Source organism: Amphiura filiformis, chromosome 1 (assembly GCF_039555335.1).
Source record: "Amphiura filiformis chromosome 1, Afil_fr2py, whole genome shotgun sequence".
Lineage (NCBI taxonomy): Eukaryota > Metazoa > Echinodermata > Ophiuroidea > Amphilepidida > Amphiuridae > Amphiura > Amphiura filiformis.
Genome location: NC_092628.1, coordinates 34,967,049 through 34,988,399, shown reverse-complemented (window position 1 = coordinate 34,988,399; position 21,351 = coordinate 34,967,049).

Below are 21,351 nucleotides of genomic sequence, written 5' to 3'. Positions count from 1 at the left end.
TGATGTTTTGCAAAAGTTCATTCTACAAATCGTATACTCTGCAAACTTGCTTAATTTATTGTTGTTAATTAGTTATGTACGTTTTACAAAAGTGTTGTTGTTTCAGCCCTCTTCACAACGTGACTCAAGAACCGCAGCACCTATAAAAGTATATCTGTGATATTTTAATTCTTCTATACGCTCGGAATGAATTGAGCAATGCAATTTTTGCCAAAGCTCACTACCATTCGTAAGATGCTGTGAACTACCAAATCACAACAGTTTAAAATTAATAACCCCCGGTAATAACCTTAAAGGTGACAAAACTTTATCATCGTCATCATAAATTCATAATTATTATAATAATTATTTCAGGTCATTTCCCACCATAGGTACTCAAATTACCTTTGTTTGCACCAATTTCCATTTGGTAAATAGTTGGACCCATTTCCATTTATAAGGCACATTTTGACCCATTTCCACTAGCTTCTACATATCAATATGCTTTGACACTCTACAAAATATTATTTTCAAACACCCATTTCTGAACATACATTATTGATGATATCATGATTCATGATAGACCGGTAGGCCTATAGACTGAATGTACAATTCACTATAGGCTTGACTGCAAGTTAATTTTGCATAACAAAATGTGCATAAAACTGCATAAACCAATTATATCAGACTAGTATTACTGTATTACCAGGCAGGCGGGCAATACAAAACATTTTAAACTTGAACTTCTACAATTTCATGTCTAATTGACCTCGGTAATTGACTAACTCCAAAAGTGTGCAACACAACACCTTTCTTTTCCCACTATCAGACATTTCCTCAATTGATACATATTTATGACATTCTGAAATGATAAATATAAACACAGACATCCTTGGGACAGGGGTGAAACATGTTTGTTAAAACAATTAATATACCACAAGTCAAGTCACATAACATAATAACATCTTCCAGTACACAGTTCTTTAAATCCAATATATTTGTATACCCATAGAATGACCTTTGAGTCTGTTGGGTAAAAAATTCCATACTCTCTAATTGGAGGTCAACTTTGAGCTATATTCTATTGAATGGAGGTAATTGAACTTTGCCATAGGAGATGAGATCATTTTGGCTCAATAGTATCTCATATAGGGATGAATAACTCCCCTCATCCTTTTCAGTCTGCAAAGCCAAATCCCATTTTGTATTAAAATATGCAGTTGTATGCCCTTTCTGTTATGCAAAATAAACTTGCCGATGTTCAAGCAATGAGTACTTCCAGGGGCGGCGCCACGGGGGGGGGGAGCAAGGGGGGGCAATTGCCCCCTATGATTTTCAAAAAGAGGTAAAAGGAAGGAAAAGAGAAAGAGAAGAAGGAGAGAAAAGGGAGGGAGAAAAAAAGGAGGAAAAGAAGAAAAGGAGCCATTCCCTCCTGGCCATGGTTAGAAGGAGTGTCCCCCCCTTCGGACATCTTGACCCTTTTGGAATGCTGACCTACGTGGTTTTAAAGTTATTGGTTTTTATATTTTGGGCCCATTTTCGGCAAATTTCCCCCATAAAAGTTTGTCCTTTTCTGACTGAAAAAGCATAAAAAACTGGGGTTTTTTCGCTCGCTACGCTCGCAAAGTGGACCTTTTCGGCTTTTAGTGATCATAGGGGGCGACTACCTCCCGCCTATGCTCTTGATTGTGGCTTTCAATTTGAAATATTTCCAATCTCAAGACACCCCCCATTCATATCATTTTATCATGCCAATTTATATACAATGCAATTGACTTAACATACACCGCGTTGCGACCAGAGGCGTAGATCTGACCCGAGGTGTGGGGTATAAATCCCCCCAGATGGTCCATACAATCATTCCCCAATGTTGACGCCTATGTGGGTTTCTGACCAAAGTAACCTCATATTTGAGGATTTTAGCCTAAAAAGTGCCAAATTTTTTCGCGCTTCGCGCGACTTTATTTAACGTTTCCACCATATTTCACTTCGTGCACATTTGTACCACGAACTTATTTTGTTGCCAAAAGGTGCTGGATTTACTAATTGAGTAGGTCCATGCCTAAAACCAGCAGGCTGAAAGTCGGGCCCGTGAATGAAATCCCGAAAAATATGCGGTTAGAAAATAAATAAATAACCCTAAAAAGGGTGAAAATGGTGCATCAAATGGCTTCATTCGTGCTTTCATTTTGAAAATTTTCTAAATTCTGAGGGGGGCACATCCCCCCTCAGACACCCCCCTGCGTCGCGCAAGCGCGACGGCCAGTGCTGTCGCGCTGCATACAAATTCCACAATTGTTTTGCCCCCCTATCAAAATACCCTGGCGCCGCCCCTGAGAACTTCCCTCTGAAACTTCTATAAAACCCCTGTTTGCAAAAAACTTCCTCATGGAAATTATTCCAAACAAATTCATATAACATTATTAGGACTGGAGTAAATAAATAAAAATATTAATGCAAAATGCCAAAAGCATAATGTCATGGACAGTGTTCATTTCATTAAAATAGGCCCCTATATCATAGAAAGTACATTATTTATGTACATTGTACTTTGCATCAGTGCAAATACTCTAGTACTCTATCTAGTAGGGCCCAACCTTAAAAAACTATACAAAATGCTTTGTTGTAGCATCATGGGGCTTGCATTTGTCAGCACAATTTCCTTGTGTGTGGGGGGGGCAGGGAGGAGTTAGGGTAATTGATAATCGATTATCAATAATCGATAATCGATCAATCAAGTATCAATATTAATCGATGTTGATAACTTAAATGCAACGACATACTGGAAAATGAAATGGCTAATAGCTAGGTTGGTTGTATATGGGGAGGGGTAGAGGAGGATCAAATGATTATTGATTATTGATAAAGAATTGGTTATCGAGTATCAAAAATCAATATCGAAAATCAAGAGGCCAAAAAAAACACGTTAATATATATGCCAAAGAGAAATCGGTTAGGCCTATATATATGCCAAAATGAAATCGGTCAGAAATGATGACCGCGTGTAGGCCTATTCGTAGGTAGGGAGGGGGAGATTGGCATTCAAATAATTATTAATAGATGATAATAGTTATTAGGCAATAAACCAAAAATCACTTGTCAAAGAATGGTCATAGAATGTAATATTTGGATTCTTATATATTATACGAACCATACAGTAAGTAGTTTTGAAATATTATTTTCTTAGAAGTGCTGGAAAGCGATTTTTTCGAACGTTTCTATGCATATTATATCTTATGTATATACTCGAACGAAAATAAGTTGTTTCCATTTGTGATTTCAACAGCTTAAAATTCGCATTTGTTTAAAATTCAATTGAAATATTTTGTTCCGAATTGCAAAATCTGACTTCGTATAAAACACTATGGCCCACAAGAGCCTCATCCCAATGACATAGTCCAATAACCTCAATTACATAATCATAGTGCAAAATTTGACCTCAAGTTGCAGAATATGAGTTTTTGTACTCAAATCTTCTAAGGTCATTCAATGAATGTACAAATGTGTTGGGGTTTAAGAACTGTTCCCCTGATAGATGAGCATGCTGTGGATCCTAGTATGGCGATTTTGATCATGGTCATTGTCAAACTTTATTAACTCAGTCAACATACTCAGGGACATTCCTGATCTCCTATTATGAAAGTCATAAGAGTTTCAAATTTCACAAACGAATCAAAACAAAAATATCTTTAAAAAATGGTCGTTTTTGCAATAAAAATCACAAAACTGCATTTTTCTCAAATTTCTTAAAATCGTTTTTTTTTTTTTTTTTAATATGCTTGATAAGATTTATAAAAAAATAAAACAAAAAAATAAAAGCGGAAACATATCACACAAAATGTATGAATGTAGGCAAATAGGCTGTCACCGTCATACAGGTTGATCTCGATAACTTTTCAGTCTTTGCGGACTTAGCATTTTTTCCTATCTTCTGATACACTTCTGATCCCCGGTTCTGGTGATACATGAAATTGTGATATAGCCCTCAGTCGCCGCAACAGCTTGTAAAGATATATCTATATAGGAGGCCTTACGATCCCTCCGTTTTGGAACTGTAACCATGGTAGGTCTAACTCTTATTTCAAATCCTAACCCCAAAACATATTTCTAACTCTAATAGAAAATCCTAACCCTAATACGTATACCCTATTTTGTAACCCCAAATCAAAATTCTAAATTATACACCTAAAGACCTCTAAAAACGTATGGGTAGCCATGTTAACGCTTGCTCTACAGAGTCTAAGTATTTATAAATGAAATTCTATCGAGAACGCCCATTAAAGTAATTTCTAATCCCACCGATTGATCATAACTGAAAAAAATATGAATCCATAAATTCCACAGTCTTAGGTGTCATCTGAAATTTATAAAAGGGATACAGAGCAGAATTTAAAAGCCAAAAAATCGGCAATAACGAGACACGAACTCTAGACCTCGTGATCACAAGTCAGAAACCTAACCACTACACTGTAGCAGAACTGTTGGTAGTCATGCGAATTTATTTATAATAAGGATAACAATAATTAATGACGCAATAACGGTCTACCAACATAATATAACTTCAAAAGGTAATATCTATTTATTTTACACCATGGTAGACCGTACTAATTTGGCTTATGGAGATATAATTACCTATATACATATCGCAGACACAAAGATGTGTAATGTAACCGTGCATATTTTTAAAAAAAAGTGAGATAAATGCAGCAAAATAGGAAAAAACCATGGGTTTTAACACAATACAGTAGCATGGACAGAGCATTAAATACACTGAAATCGATTGCGATTATAAGCTTCCCCAGGGGCTCATGGTTAGTTCACCCGCTTCTCACACGAAGATCATAAGTTCGAATCCATGTAATGCTGTTATTTTTTTCTTTCTTTTTTCTCTTTTATTTCTTTTTCTTACTCCGTTACTTCAATTGAGGTAGACCGCATTCTTTAAAATTATAAAACAAAACAAGTATGCACGGGTTTATTTTTTTTTGTTTTCTAATCAAGAGATGTTGCGTTTACTTTTATTTTCTTCTATGGAATAATTGTTGGTGAAAACAATAATTCACACATTTCCAATTTACCTTTTTGACTGTTACAGTCATGAATAGTAAACTTAAACAGGGCACAAAATATGGTTTTAAGATTTTAAAGTGACCAGTCTCTAAATTTCGAAATTAATGATAGAAACTTCCACGGTTTCAAATTTGGTATCAATTATTCCTTCCTTCCTTCATTCATTCATTTATTTATTTATTTATCTATTTATTTATTTGTCACTCATTATAACAAAAATTATCTTATTTACTTTGTGTGTACAAATGTGTTAGAACACTTATGGAAAACGTACACTATGTTATGGCCTTATTTCCGTAATTTTTAACGTGATGAAATGAAGGTTTCTTTGGTGTCAAGTCTATATTTTTTTCCAAACACCTCAATCCTCCCCCTTCCCCAACAATCAATGTTGATGTCACTATACTAGGCGCGCGTGACCAAAAAAGGACTCAACATTGGACTCAACATTGATCGGGGGAGGGGGGCTTATCTTGGCACTCACATAACATTATTTGATTTTTCACCACATTATGATAAGGGTATGGCCACTTCATGTATTCTACAGTGCGTTATGTGCATAGCATAGTCTATAAGTTGCTTAAAATGACGCTGTATTTCCAAAGAGTAGTGATTTAGTCGTCAGAAATACATGACATTTGTTTGAAATGATTTGTTTGAACATATTAACAGCATTAATCCCAAACCTTAACCATAATACGTATACCGTATTTTGTAACCCAAATCAAATTCTAAGACTTCTCCAAACGTATACCGGCCCATTTCATCGGCTGCCGAATTTGGCACCTTACTTGGTCCGGAGACTAAGTCCCAGACCCCAGGCTGCTTGGGTAGCAATGTTAACGCTTGCTCCACGGAGTCTAAGTTTTAAAGACTGAAATTCTATCGTGATCGACCAGTAATGGATTTACATGTACAGCTCTCTTCCCTAGTAAAAGTGGCACAATTGTGATTTTACCCTTTCGTTGTTAAATAAACATATCTCGAAATTGGAACAAGCAAATTGAACAGAACAAACAGCATTTGAGAGCTAATACTGCGCCCGTGACGTTGATGTAAGCATTATGTCACAACGGTATTTTCTAATTGCCAAAGAGGGCGCTTGTCTCTTGCACAATTTTTTTTGGAGACAGGCTGTATAAGTGAATTCAGGTGACTCCAGGAGAAGTATTTGTAAGGACAATGCCTGTAATGCTGTCTTTGGCCAAAAAGTTATTGCTGCTATCTAGCAGTGTTGGAGGACTCGGGACTCGGACTCGGACTCGAGTCCTTTTTTCAAGGACTCGGACTCGGACTTGGACTCGGAAGCTAAGGACTTGGACTCGGACTCGGACCCCAAGGACTCAGGGACTCGGCTTCGAGTCCTCCTCGAGTCCGGCAAAATAGGGTCTTTTTAGGTCTTTTTTTTGTTCATTGCAAACTTCTTATGCCTGATCAATGATCACATCATGTGATACATTTAAATAATTTTGCTTGCAAATAAATTCAGTTTGTAAATAAAAGTACAACCAAAAAGCAAGATTGCTTTCAGTTATATTTTTAATTGGTTAAATCGATTTTAATCATTGACATGACTGCTTTGTTAGACGCAAGTCTAGAATGTACATGAATAATAATAATACTCTGGGCACTCAAAGTTAAATTTTGGTAAGGATGTGTGGCACCGAACTTTGGGAAGAACTGATTTGGTGGCAAAATAGTGGCCTGAAATTTCAACATTTTTGTGGAGGTCTGTGAACTAAAATTGGGCCAAATTATAGGCTTTGGAGCTAATTAACAAATTCAAAATGTTTCCAAATTTGAGCTTAAGAGCTAAAAGTTTCAGAGTGTTTATAGGCTCAATGAACTGGAGCATGATGCAAATGTATCAAGGGACCCTTGACCGCCGCACATACCCGTACCACCTTTACATCACAGAAATATTAGGCCTAATGCATAGGCCTACAGCCGGATCCAACACCTCTTCGTTTGGCACCTGGGGTTTAGTAGTGACGTCATATTTTGATTGTAATATTGCATCTTTTGCCTCTCTAAAACACAAGCCTAATAAGTTACTGTAAGTCTGTGATTATACTCTGTTTCCAGGGTATGCTACCTAAAGGGCTGAGCAAAAATTATGAGCATGGGGGGAAGGTAAAATTTTGGTGGAAGCTCTATAGTCCGACGGTTCTTTATTCCGATGGTTCTTCAGTCCGAAGGTTCTTTAATCCGACGGTTCTTTATTACGAAGGTTCTTTATTCCGACGGTTCTTTATTTCGAAGGTTCTAGGCCTATAGTTCGAATTTTAAAAAAAGTTCCCTAATCCGAATATTAAAAGAGGTTCTTTAATCCGAATTTTAAAAACGGTTCTCTAGTCCGAATATGAAAATAGGCTCTATAGTCCGAATTTAACAAAAGGTTCTCTGGTCCGAATATAGAAATAGGTTCTCTAATCCGAATTTGAAAAAAGGTTCTCTAGTCCGAAATTGCAAAACGGTTCTATACTCCGAAACGGATACCGTGCTATTTAGTCCGAATTGGTAAACGGGTTCTATAGTCCGAATTTTATTTTTATCATTTGTTTCAGTGTCAAATCATCAATTGTTAAATACAAATCCGCTGCTGTTCAACATGGTTGGTTTCTCTGGATATTTCCCGTTATGTCATTTTATCTATTTTTCATTCCATTATAATATTATATACTAGTAATACTCTACGATGTATTCAGGCATTGTCGAGTTTAAATTTTCATAGCGCCATCCCACCATGTAAATGCTGCGGCTTTTTCATTTTAACAAATTTTAGTCATTTAATCAAATTATACAGAATATTTAAAGTATAGTTTTATCTTGCGATTTGGAGGTGCCCGGGGTGTAAAATGTTTCAATGTACGGGTAGTCTTGTGATTAAAACATCATCATTTTCGACCCGTTCTCTACCCTGAAAACCCGTTTATTGGCATTTGTCATTCCGAGGACCTACTTTATTCAAAAATTGTGTTATGCAACTTTTTGGGCGATCCAAGTTCATGTGTAGGTCTCATTTTATTTAAGCTATAACATGCCTCTCTTTTTTCCACAGAAAGGCCAAAATATCTCTAAAAAGATTTTTGTTTTTACTGGAATCCATCTACATTACATCGTGATTTGGTGGTGTACGCTATTTTAGCAGTAGAGTCATCTCGTTTACCATAAACTCTGCTTTAGTCGTATCTAGCTAAAAGTTATGTTAATGTTTTTAAAATTCGGACTATAGAACCTTTTTACTGATTCGGACACGGTATCCGTTTCGGACTATAGAACCGTTTTGCAATTTCGGAATAGAGAACCTTTTTTGGAATTCGGATTATAGAGCCTGTTTCTATATTCGGACTATAGAACCCTTTTTAAAATTCGGACTATAGAGCCTATTTCTATATTCGGACTATAGAACCCTTTTTAAATTCGGACTATAGAGACTATTTTCATATTCGGACTAGAGAACCGTTTTTAAAATTCGGACTATAGAACCTTCGAAATAAAGAACCGTCGGAATAAAGAACCTCTTCAATTTTTTTTCGGAGTAGAGAACCTCTTTTAAAATTCGGACTAGCGAATGCTATGAACACGTACGTGTTCGGACTAGCGAACCTTCGGACTAAAGGACTTTCGGATTAAAGAACCTTCGGATTATAGAGCAGTCCCCAAAATTTTACCGATTGAAAGGGAGGGTGGAAGCAATTTTTGGCAAGCCGAGAGGGGGGAACAAACAATTTTTGGCACATATTCCTATGGGGCACCTTTCAAAACGCTCTAAAAAGACTTAGAAAACAGAACAGAAACGCTTAGGCCTACATAATGCAAATTTCCCTGCTCGCTACGCTCGCAACATACATGACATAATTATCTAAACCATTTAAAGTTTGTAAATTGGGATCCCCCCAAAATCAGCAAGAAATGGCATGTGCGAAGATTTTTGGCAGGCCGGGGGGCGGGGCAAGCGATTTTTGGCAGGCTCCGCTGAGAGGGGATAAGCATTTTTTGCAATTACACCCTTCCCGGGCTCCGCATAATTATTGCACAGCCACAAAACAATACTAAGCATGCTAGGTAGGACTAGCACATTATGTATTTAGAACTAAATAATATAGAACTAAAATTCTGGTTAAGTATAGGCCTAGGTTGATAAGGTATTGGTGAAAACCCCGGGGCTTGAATTTGATACATAAGGACTCGGACTCGAACATTGAGGACTCGGACTCGGACATCAGAAATTGGCAGGGACTCGGACTTGGGACTCGGACACCAAGGACTCGGACTCGGATGATGAGGACTCGACTACAACACTGCTACACATGTGTAGTGTCAACATGTTTGTGACCAGGTTTGTCACAATCATCATCCGGGGTCGGGGTCTTACGGACTTGAACCTCAAACCACCAATCCTGGCTGATCAGTCTGCCAGCCAGCTATTCTTTTTTCCTCATAAATCAAATCATTATAATAGAAAAAGTGATTGCAATATCTTACCTGCAAATATAATTATATAAAACATTTCTGTTGATCATGACCATGATGAACATGACTTGCACTGTCGCTCTTGTGCTCTTTCTCACAAAGCTGTTTCTAGTTCTGTCAAACAATTCTGTATAATCAGTCGGTATTTGCAGGTCTATTATGATATCGGCCATAAACAACAGCTATTAACCCCAACGAACACAAAATACAGACGCACACATCGACCTTTCCCCTTTCGTCAGTAGGATATCAATATGAAATCACTTATCAAAACATTTATTTATTTAACACAAAGATATGGAGCTATATGGTTAGGATGTGACTTCTGACAGTTTAGAACTCTTATGTCAGTTAACAGTGGGGTATTATAGCCAGGGCCGTCGGTACATCTTGGGCCGTCGGTACACGATGCGCCTTAATGTTGGTGAAAAAAAAATTAGGGTCAACAATATTGATAATTTCGTTTAGATTGTTTGCGCACTGGGGAATGGGGTCAACAATTTACAACTTCCGCCAGCAAAAATATTTCCATTGTTCGATCGGTACATTCACAAGTTTGCCCCCCGACCTCCCAAGTTCCAAAAACCTGGCTACGGCACTGTGTGGGTATATCATGGATAACAGACATCACTGTTCGCAGGGCCAGATGGGCCCAGCCCCCCCAGATTTTGGGGGTCCTCAAAATTGCCTAGTGCATCTTCCTCTTTAGCCCGTAAAACACCCATATTTGGGCCCAAATAGGGTAAAATTGCAAAATATTGGCTTGATGAACTGAAATTTCAACATGGGGGGGGGGGTCCAGTCAACGAAAATTGGGCCAAATTATATGCTGTTGAGCTAAAAAAATCCTAATTTGAGATAACAGCTTGTCAAGAGAAGTTTGAAGAACTGGAGCATGATCTAAATGAAAGTCTTGAGGAACTGCCGGAGAGCTTGAAAAAGGGAACCTTGACCGCCGCATATACCCGTTCGGGATACGTACCACCTTTATATGTGTGTGCCCCCTCCAGGGAGAAATTAGAACAATTTTGACAACCTTAAAATGAGTCAGCCACACATCAAACTTAAGGACTACACGTAATGCATCTAGTAAAGGTTGTTCAGGTGACACTAACGTAGTAGCTAAGGGTAAGTGGTTCAATACTTTTTCAACTTCACCGATTATAAATTCACAAAGATCTAAGGTTTTAAATCTTGGATTTGATTATTGGTTTATTGTTTTGCCTCTTAGTTGATCACAGAGGGATCATTTTATGCGACTTCTAAGACTATAGAAATGATTTGGTTTCCTTTTTGGTACACCAAAGATTTATTCCATTCTTTCTTTTCGGTTAATGAATAGTTGACCTCAAAACATGATAAAATTATTTCAAATTAGGCCTATAATTTCATAGGTGCCACTCAATAGGCATATCATTCAAATATTTTGCAACTTTATTGCCCCCAACTTACACCAATTTGAATGAGACAAGAGAGCATTTCAAATATAACATACTAGGAAGACTTTTCTCTAAAAACATGATAAATATGAGGATGGCCAGTGAGTGTTGATCTGTCACACTGTAATGAGCCTGTTACAATAGCCAGTGGGAATCACCCTGAAGGAGGGAATATCCCAAGGATGTCACTTTTTAAAAATGCTCTCTTTTTTCATGCAAATTGGTAGAACTTGGCAAAATACATTGCATCATGCTGAAAACTTGCTGGCATAAGGTTTCCCTTAGGACAAACTAAAATACATACAATACATAAACACTTAAGTTTAATCCACATGATTTATTTCATCAACTTGCTCTAATTTTAGATACAGTTTAGCTTTCACATTTACATTGTTTTGTAAAAATTGGCCTCTATAACCCTATTATTGTGTGAAAACCCCGGTTTTTTAAAACAATTTCAGCAGTACACCCTTTTGTTTATAAATTTACTACCAAAGTAAATACACCTTTCCTTTTTTAAATATACTTGGTCAGTGCCAAATTGGTATGAATCAATGGACAGAAGTAAACACTGCCCAGGGTGCATTTGCTTCAAGTTTGAGCAGGTCTTTTTGTTCAAATTGCAAGACTTCTGCCTATTCAGTTTTGATCCAGCACATACCTTTACCAACACCAAAGTGTAAAGGGGTTATTAGTAAAAGTAGAGATGAGGTACCCATGCTCATGGGGAGGGGGCTCCTGGGGCTCTAATAATGAGCCTCTTAATTACCAGACATAAAACAGTTAAGTCGGTCATAGAAAAGAATAGTTCAACACATCCAATGTGTTACAATTGAAACTTACAACAAAAAGAAATCATTGAACCATTGAACAAATATTTCTATTTTGCTTGACAAAACAAAGTGAATTTTACTCACTTCAATATTTCAGTCCTTCACATCGGAAACCGTGACCAGAGAAGTCACGTCTACGATCATCTTTTTATTAAAGACTGGAAAAGAGACTTGTGAAGAACCGGAAACCAGTTTCCTGGGAAAGCGGATCAGATGACCATATCAGTCGTATCTGATGAAGTCCTCCATTGTGAAGGATGAAATATTATAGTGCATAAAAATTCACTTGGTTTGTCAAGCAAAATGGAATTAATTAAAAAGAAATCAAGAAGTGCCAACGTAACAGTAAAATTGTACAATTGTGGTGCTATATAAATGTTTCAACAACTTTATATAATGCCTGCTTACAGGATATCATTGTCAAGATGACCATGAAAACTACTAAAGAATAAAATAAAAGAGAACTTTCCATTGTGGTACCAACAGCGTACTTTACTTTATAAATGATCATTTTTGCAAAGGTTTTATTTTCATGAATTGAGGTTATAGTGTGAATTTAACAATATGTAAATATGAAATTTTGTCATAAAATTATGGTAACATTGGTAAGTTATGAATTTCAGGGAAATATCAACACACGCAAGTGTTTGTGTTAGAAATCATAAAAATATCTGAATGGTAAATTTGACATTTATTCTTTGACTTTGTGTCAAGTTGTCAATTGCATTCTTTCAACTAGCTCTCCATTATTGGCATTGTGGAACCTCGTTAACACAAAACCTGATGCATTTGAATGGTCCCAAGTACACATCTTTATACACTAATGAACTGATAACACAAATTGCTTTTAACACAAAGTAAAATCTGAGGCTCTGACAATTTTGTATTGACCAGGTTGCACTTTATAAGCATGGGTACCTACACCATATTCCAGAAAAATACAGCACTAAGTTTTTGGAATTAAAAAAAAATTATCCTGTTTTGCCAAATGAAACATAGCTAAATCCTAATCCTTTAGTTAGTCCTAACTGGCAATAAAAGTCAAATTTCAATATTTGGTCAATTTGAGGAAAATGGACCAAAAACATGCAATTTTGCATGTTTTCTTACAATTGTAGTGACAAAAGTGTAAGACTTGGCACAAGTCTAAGCATTCAAAATTTTGAGTATAGGCTAAGCGTTGGCTCATAATTTTAATATCACATGTTATTTTTGCTAATTGGTTATGAAAAAGATTGGAAAATGTGTTTTCCAAATATTAGAATGCATAACTTGAAATTACATTTTGTAGTCTTTGTTCAAGTCTTTGGGCCTGATTGTCACAGAATACGAAAAAGGTCGAAAAACAACCTAAAAACGCATGTTTTTGGCCCTTATTTCCAAAAATTGACCAAATATTAAAATTGGACTTTTATTGCCAGTTAGGACTACCTAAAGGATTAGGATTAAGCTATGTTTCATTTGGCAAAACTGGATAATATTTTTTAATCCAAAAAATTAGTTCTGTATTTTTCTGGAATAGAAAGTAATCACATTCAAGATCCTCCTCCTAAATTTCCTCACCTAGATTTGCTACTAGTTGGTGTAATGCAAACAACTGCTTAAGCTTTTATTTTATCCTACTACAATAATTTTACATTGATAAAAAACACATTCAAGCATGAAAAGCAAGCCTTGTCCGATGTCAATGACATTACAAAGACCACTGGTAGCAGTAACACATTTGTATGGTCCTACAATTATAAATTCATTTGGTCTTTCTTGGTTTGTCATCTTTTTCTCCATTTATTCATACCATTTTCCAGGTACTCTGTATTACTGTGTTAATGTCATATATGATGTTATCAGTCTCGCCTCTTACATGTTGAAATATACATCAGTGAATGCTGAAAACACCATTCTCCTAAAAAACCCATTCCATGATGCTACAATCAACAATTTGACAAATATACACTGTTATTCCTATTTCATGTTTTTTGTTTTTCCAAACTCAGTCTGGGTCTGTACCAAAACAAAACTTGTTACAATATTGTGCTACATAGAGCGAACGACATGTCATCTTATTCAACAAAATATGTACATTACATGTATAGGACAGTTAAAAAGTTGTGATGACAAATCATGTTACTTCAATATTCAATATTATTTGCAAATTAAACATGATTACCCCATTTTGCATGGAAGCCCAGCCTAGCTAATGGGACCATGACTGTGTTGAATGATGCTACAAAAATATGACAACCAAATTATTGAAATAAAATAGGCTCATATGGATCACATGATCTCCATCATAAAGTCTTGTGACTGAATTCAATTGAAAATGATCAGCTGTATCAAACAGGACATTTTGTCATTAAACTATCTATGGAATACATTTCACAATTCAAGCAAATTCCACAAAATTACTGTGAAAGTGAAAATGTTTGTACTACATTTATTTTAGAGAATTTCTTGTTCCCATCCCATGCAGCTATGTGTACTTTCCAGTCAAACTAGGAATACCCCTTTCTTTCCATGGAACTGGCATGCGTCAATTTTCACAAATGAGAAAAACAAGAAATTTTAAGACAAATATGCCACATTAATGATACAAGACTTTTGTCACAAATACAACCTGATACACATTTTCAAATCTACATGCACAGTATAAACCTACAAACAACACTAAAATATCAGCAAAGATATTCTTTGCATAATAGAACTATTTACAACCATTTTCACAAACACAAATATTATACAAAAATATATAAATTTTGTAATCCAAAATGGGGAGTTGTTTTTCATTGTCATATTAAGAGGGTGGGCGGAGTCCATGCAGTTATCATGATTGGACTTCACATACACTTCCGCTGTATGTGTATTAATCAATGACAAAATATAGTACATGTATTTACAAACAAGCAAGACATGTGACTTGTTGGGCTCACTTTTAATGAAAATAAGAAATTCTTGAAAAAGGTTATGTCTGAAAATAATGATGTCATTATCTTTTAGGGAATTCATCACAATAAAGGGGTTCATTCTTCATTGTGAAGTAAATGCTTAGATTTAGTAAGGTAATGTAAAGGTGAACTAACAAAGTACAGTGCAAACTTGTTAACACAATCTTGCCAAGGCTGCTGATTTTGGTTTGTGTTGGGAGGTTTGTTAATGTATACATACAGACAGATAAACTTGGAACTTTCAAAATCACTTTGCATTATCATTTTGTGTAACAAGTGTTCACTGTACCTTTAAAATGATTGGATTTTCCAACATAACATTCACATTATTTGCTTTTTGTTAAATGCTACCTGAGATTATTGTGAAATCATTACTTTTTGCCAAATGAAGAGTTCATTTCCAAAACTTGCCCAGTCCACCTAGATGCAACTTTTTACAAAACAAGACACCCCATTTTTAGATAATTTATAAATAAAATATGCTGATTTAATCGTTGCTTCCTATTTCATCGATGGGAATAGTCAATATATCTATATCGTAGGCGGCAGAAGCGGGGTGGACACTTCCCCTTAAATTTTTGCAAGGGGAAGACATCCCCCTCCCTAAAACTCATAACAGAAATGTTTGCCTTTTAATACAAAACATTACGTGTTTCGGGCCCAATTCACCAAATTTTGAATGCTTTGTGCATACTGGCCCACAAAGTAACAATATACACCTCTTTTGGGGCTACAATTGTCTGAAATTGAAATGTTTTGCGTGCTTGGAGAAAGTCTCAGTTAAACCGAAACAAAATTACATATATGCATCCCTGACCCCCACTAAATTTTAATGCTTCTGCCGACACTAATCTGTATGTATACCCAAATATCTAGTAATGGTCGTCAAACCAGTGACAAAAATCACACATTAGTTTGAGCACCAATGTCTAATCTAATAACTATAAGCAAAGTCTAACATTTTGCTCATATAATCATTATAAAGTAATCTTAAATGGAGGGAACATTTGAAATATAAAATCATTGATCAAATCAAACTTTCACTGGTTTCACTATTTAACTTTATCAATTCAAGATATGTACATTGTTTTTTACCTTAACACTTATTCATTTCCACTTTTCATTTCTTAAAAATATTTTGAGCATTCTCCTTTTTTAACAATACCATTACAAATATGCACAATGCAAATATCTAGTGAAAATCAAAGTATTAAAAGCCAGGTGTAGAATTTCATCACATAAAATCAATTTTGATTCTTACAAAGCTTTGATTATGAGAATTAGTTTTGATGTACGGTACACAAATCTTTTTACCAAGACCTTTGTGAGAATCAACTTGCAGATTTTTGCTGAAATTCTAACCCTGAAATAAATACCAGGGGGGGGGGCAACTTTTCAAGTGACAAGTATGTGCCTGTCAATAAGCCCCCTTTTTTGAAGTCAAATATACCCAATGACAAGTCCTGCTTTTTTTTTTCAGGTTCGGCTACCCAATAGCCCCCTTTCTCTAGAATTGTCATCAAAATGTCATAAAATAATGCAGAATCTGTCACATTCTCAGCAAATTTGTAAATTTGGAAACAAACTAGGATTTTGTTCATAAAATATTTTATCAAATGACCACCTTTTTCTGAATTTTATACCCAATTACCACCTTTTTCATTTGTTTATACCCAATGACCCCACCTTTTTTAACAACATTTATAGACGATAAGTCACATACTTCCTAAAGCTGGTCGGCACATACCTGTCATCGCATCGCTAAAGTTGAGTGCCCCCCCAACAAATTGAGATGAAATACATGGATAAACAATCTTACGACACCATAATAATACTTCATGAGATTTACCATAACATGCACACATATTTGATGTGATATTAAACAAATATGTACATACATGTAACTTGTGACCATACAAAAATTGAAACAAAAGTTGACATACAAAATGAGCTATTCCAGTTGAAATCTATAGACCCCCTCTGTTAGACATGACCTTAATTGCCCACACATGGAGTGTGAATTTCAAATGGGGTTACCTAAATGGGTTACCACATTTGAAATTTGTCTTCTACATGTATGGAATTCAACTGGAATATGCAAGTGCTTTGAATATTTGCTGTTTCACATTCATTTTATAAAGAATTTCTTCATTCTTCATAGTCTGTTAAAGTGAAAATTTTTGCAGGGGTCAACATGACTACTGAGAAAGTTAAAACACGCAAATAAGTTTGCTTTCATCTATACATAGATCTATGTAAGTTTGTAAGAAGACTTAACAAAAAGAATTTACAAACAAGTTACATAGTTCCAAATTGACAAAGTGCTCAAAATGACAGGGCTCCGCAATGATCACTTTCATGGTACCAGTATAATATGACCCGATTCTGAAATCAGGATAATGTATGGACGATGGATTTCAGACAAGTTGTTCTCGAGTTGCATTAATAAATTTTGAGTGTTTGAATCCTGAGTATTTCATTAAATTTAGCACCTAAACATCATTTTACAAAACCTTGTAATTTGTTGCTCATTTATCAGGTCAAATAATACATTATACCTTCATGTAAAAATTGCTTCACCTCAGGCAGAGTGCTGGACATACACTGAATGCAATCAAATCAAATCAAATGTGTTTACTATATTAGTTCCAGTCTATCATGCCAATGTTTTTCCATGTTAAGTTATGCAATGTAGCTTCTTAATTTTACTGGCTCTGATATCAAAATCACAAAACAAAATTCTCAAATTGTTATGTAGCCTGTCTGAAAATCATTTTTTCCAACATCAGTAACTTTTTTTCACCAGATTCACCATCCCAAATAATAAAGGATACAATAGAAAAAGTGATTCTGCCTGGGAAATGAACCCAGGATCTGAGGTTTACACAGGGCTGTCAACTTTTTGGAATTGCTTGGCGTGAGACAGAGACGTACCGGGATTTGCCGACTCCAATGTTCATTTTGTACCATGATTATTTCGAGCCACGGCGCTCGAGAATGTGAAAAGCGGGGTGGGGGGTGGGGGGGGGGGGGGTAGGAGCAGCAACAAATTATTCATGACGATGCGTGAGATTTTACTCATTTTCCAGCTTTTTGTGTGCGCTTTACTACCTTGGCGTGAGATTATACTACCTTGGCGTGAGAAAGTGACCCAATGCGTGAGACTCACGGCCAATGCGTGAGAGTTGACAGCCCTGGGTTTTCAAGACCTGTGCCTTAACCACTTGGCCATGGGAGCTTCATGATGAAGGTTGAAATTCAAACTACTAATACGTAAAAATTCATACCGTTTAGTGTGCTCAACCTAGACCCTTTTAATTTTGTGTCAACAGTTTGTCAATTCTCAATACATCTACAACTCTACCTACCCATATCTCTGCTCTTACTCTCCCTGGACCATAATTCTGAGCTTATCTCTAACCGATTCCAAGTGCTCAGTATGAAAACTGAAAACAATGTGATGAAGAAATCATGTGTTCAACAGGATATATATAGCTACAGCTGTCTTATTTTGTCTGTTGTTATCAATAAATTGCTGTAAACCTTTGACAAGAGCATACTTCCACGATGTTGACAAGGCACAACTCATAAGACGTGTATGGTGGCACAATTAGCAACGCATATGACACATAAAGCATACATACTATGCTTCTGAGGTGCTTTGTTAAGGGAAGGGGTTTGGACAGTATTTATTGTGGGACATTAGAGCATATCAGACATATCGAATTGCATTCTGAATACGAAGAATGTCATTCTAATATCAAATAATTTAGATTTTTTGAAATTTGCAATGTAATACACATTTTATGGCAAATCATAAAAATTGATATTTTTGATATTTAACAGTACTCGAAGTAAACTTTATAAATCTGATGATTTATACTTAATGTATATGTAGGTGGGATGAAAAGCCGACGATCAATTGAAAATTTTGACCTTTCGCATTGAAGATATGGATTTTTTTCCCAAAACACAAAAAAAAATTAGGTCTTTTGGGAAAAAGTATCTTCAATATGAAAGGTCAAAATTTTCAATTGATCGTCGGCTTTTCCTCCCAGCTTCATACACTTTAAGAATATATCATTAGATTTATAAAATTTACTTCGAGGACTGTTATATATCAAAAATTTGAAAGATATCAAATTTTTATAATTTGTCATAAAATTTGTATTATATCGTGATTTTCAAAAATGAAAATTATTTGATATCAGAAAGACATGCTTCAGTATTCAGAATGCAATTCGATATGTCTGAGGTGCTCTCATGTTCCATAAAAAATACTGTCGAAACACTCATTTCAGATCCCTTAACATCACACAAATAAGCTCTCATCACAGGCTTACAGCAAAATACCATAGTACTATTTTATATTTTAGTCATTTTAATGATCACTTGTAAGTCAACTTTCAATACCATACTCATGCTAATTGGAGCCGCCTAATTAGCCATTACCAAGCATATCCACCTGACTTCACTACCACCAACCAGCAGCCAGAACGGGTCACCTAGTGAAGCTGGATGAGTCACAAACATTTTCAAATTAAGATTTCAATTTCCTTGTGTAAATAAGTTATCTCATTCCATAAAATAGCAATATTAATACAAAATACACAAGGCATCCATCCTTTCATACATCATATTTTGCATCAAAACTATTCAATAACCACATGTGATTTACACCACAGACATGTATTACTCACAGAAAGCGTATTGACAATTTCACTATATCAATTTAGTCAATTTGTTAGACACTGAATTCAACTCATTTAAACTCTGATGAACAGATTTGAGACAAGAAACATCCCCACTGTAACCAGTAACTTGTAGCATATACTTTGTTTTGCTTACAGTTGGCAACGGCTCATAACATCATGGATCATTAGTATGGTGTGCATACAGTTCGGTACTACCAGTAGTTATACATAATCATAAATGCATGAATGATGTGTGTTTTTGTACAAATCAGTGAATCAGTATAAATTTCAGTTGACAAATATTGCAAAGCCTTTGTAGGGTTCAAGTGATGGACCTTTGTTTGCTTACTTCAGGTGGTTTGCTGTACCACAAGAGCTCTCCACATTGCAAAAACTGTGTAGGGTTTTCTTCACAAGCATTTTAATGTGGTATCAGCTATATACCCTGCTATAGGGTCCAAAACTTATCAGTCCCCCCTAATACATTTAAAATAAGTCGAAAATATTTTACGAAATGTAAGGATGCGAAAAGGTATGTATAGCCCTATTTGTTTTACACCAATTTATAGTGTTACACATCATTGCATTCAGTCACAATGGTTAATTGTGTAAGAAAAGAGACTGTTTTAAAAGTTGCATGGTCAGAATTTCATTTCATTTCACAGTGCAAGAATCAATCTTGATTCTTGCAGAATAAATTTGCGGGAATCATTTGATTCTTGCTAATCAACTTCTGTGTAAACTACACACGTTTGCAAGAATCAACTTTGATTCACGCAAATCTGTAAATGAGAATCTTTGCGAGAACCAATTCTTGAATTCTCACCGAAATTCTGACCCTGAAGTTGCACATGAGTCCATAGCAATCAGGTTTTCTTTCTTTAACACATGAATAGACCTGGCCAACTGTATTGTTTGTGAGTTGACTCCTATGGACTCAGATGCAACTTTTAAGACTGTTTAAAACAGCTTCTTTTTTTACATAATGAACCATTGTGACTGAACACGTTGTGACGCTATAATATGGTCCATATGTGTAAAACAAGTAAGGCTACCTATATCTTTTTGCACATTTACATTTTGTCATATTTTTAGATTTATAGAAACTTGTACTATCAAAACAAAACAAGTAGATGCTGGTAGATACCTGTGATCAAAGAAGTCTGTCTGATTAAACCACTGCCTATAGGCACCAGTGGTACATGTAGGTGTTAATGGTCAGTGTCATAAACAGACTTCAAAAACATAACTATCCAGTTACTGGGATACAGTTTCCATTTCCAGTCCAAAACCTATCAGTCAACAACATGCTTCAAAGCCAAAACGACTCATGAAATTATTTTTGACATTATTTCAAGCCATGATAACAAGTAACAAATTATTATTGTAATACAATATAAACTGGCAAGAACACTTACAAGTACTTAATTACATAAATGATGTTATGCTTATGTATCCTCCTCTTCCTCTGTGTCACTTCCTTCGTTTTCTTCTCCATCGCTTTCATTTTCATCTTCATCGCTTTCATTTTCATCTCCATCACTTTCCTCTTCCTCATCATCACTTTCCTCTTCCTTAGCACCACTTTTCTTTTCCTTAGCACCACTTTTCTTTTCCTTAGCGTCACTTTTCTTTTCCTTAGCGTTACTTTTCTTTTCCTTAGCGTCACTTTTCTTTTCCTTAGCGTCACTTTTCTGTTCCTCGGCATCACTTTCCTTTTCCTCGGCATCGCTTTCCTTTTCCTCCGCATCACTTTCCTTTTCCTCCACATCACTTTCTTTATCCTCTACATCATTTTTCTTATCCTTTACACCATTTTCTTTATCCTTTACATCATTTTTCTTATCCTTTACACCATTTTCTTTATCCTGACCATCATTTTCATTATCATCAACATCATTTTCATCATCATGAACAT